Raw genomic sequence first — 1,431 nt, 5'->3', positions numbered from 1 at the left:
GAGGATATCCCAGATCCCATTACCTAACCTATTCACATCACATACTTATTATCTAACTAACACCTAACTACTATCTTGTCGGCAACCGCCTTCGACTGGAACGCGATGATGTGAGTTCGCTGGAGATACGCGGCTGTTAATCGCATCTCAGATCGAAATCCATCTCATTTTTAAGCTAACGTTTCGGACGCGCCCCTTCTGCGGGCCCACGCGTCAACTACACCCCAGAACACTGAATCCCCACCAGACTACCGTTGCCACCGCGACGTAGTTCGCCTGTATCCCGCCTATTAGGGGTTTTGGGTTACACAACTAGCTACTATGAATGGGAACCGTGCGACTGTCGGTTTCGTCCACCCGTTAACAACCAACGGCAGGTCAAGTTTCGCGAGGGGGAAACTATCTACTAGGGTTAGTCATCAATTTCGCCATCACTTCACTCAATCTGTGAGCGAATGACAACATTCATCAAATTAATATCTCATCCGAACCCTGGATACACAACAGGTCGGCACCGACAGAGTTCCCCATCCGATCGCCTTCACCACCACAATGCACGCCCGCCTGACGTCCCGCCGTTTGGGTGTAGGGTTACATAACTAGCTGCTGCGAGCGCGGACCTGATTTAGTCTCTACGCCCATGAGCGGCGAGCGACAAATCAGATGTCTTAGAAGGGAAAACTGCCGCCGTAAACTAACATCCTAGTTTCAAACTCTATTCTCATCAAGACTTACAAGTCACGAATCAGAACATACTCGGATTATCCCGGACCGTCTCGGCCGACTGCTCCCACCCTGACCTTCACGAGCCGGCCGGGCAGCGTACGCGAGCCCGATTTGGGTGTAGACGCGTATCACCCCTAAGTCGACCCGCTCAGGTTCAAGGCTGCGCGCAGGAGCCGCTGTCGAGAGTCGAGCCTAGGACACTTTCTTAACCAAGTGTAGCTGAGTGTGCTTATTCTGATTCAAAGCCCTTACCCTCAGTCATTCTAGCACATCTCTCAACAGAGGCTGATTCCTTTCTTGCTCGAGCTACAGTGCCTGGGATTGTGGCATACAAGCGGGAGGATGCGCTGACTTTGTGAACGTTCTGGCGAAAGTGCTGACAGAACATGGAAACTCCAAAGACCTGATGCGTATGATGGCTACAGTAATTGATGAACTAAACAAGGAGCACGAGCACAGTCCATTCTGCTGCACGACACTCAGGCACAAACTGCTCTTCCATCCTATCTTTTACCCATATCACCCTATTCAACCATTGGTTTTGGGGTCTCAATCACCATCTTTTGGTTAACGATCTTACTCACAACCTGTCTCATTAAAGTTTTTTGGACCTACTCCCAACTACTCTAACTTTGACCTGAAGTAACTGATTCCCATCACGGAAATTCACATTTAAGTCAAAATTGCCCTCAAGACATGATTGGC

Source organism: Branchiostoma belcheri, unplaced genomic scaffold (assembly GCF_001625305.1).
Source record: "Branchiostoma belcheri isolate BF01 breed outbred unplaced genomic scaffold, Haploidv18h27 scaffold308, whole genome shotgun sequence".
Taxonomy (NCBI): domain Eukaryota; kingdom Metazoa; phylum Chordata; class Leptocardii; order Amphioxiformes; family Branchiostomatidae; genus Branchiostoma; species Branchiostoma belcheri.
The sequence above is the reverse complement of the archived record's forward strand: the minus strand, read 5'-3'. Positions refer to the sequence as shown.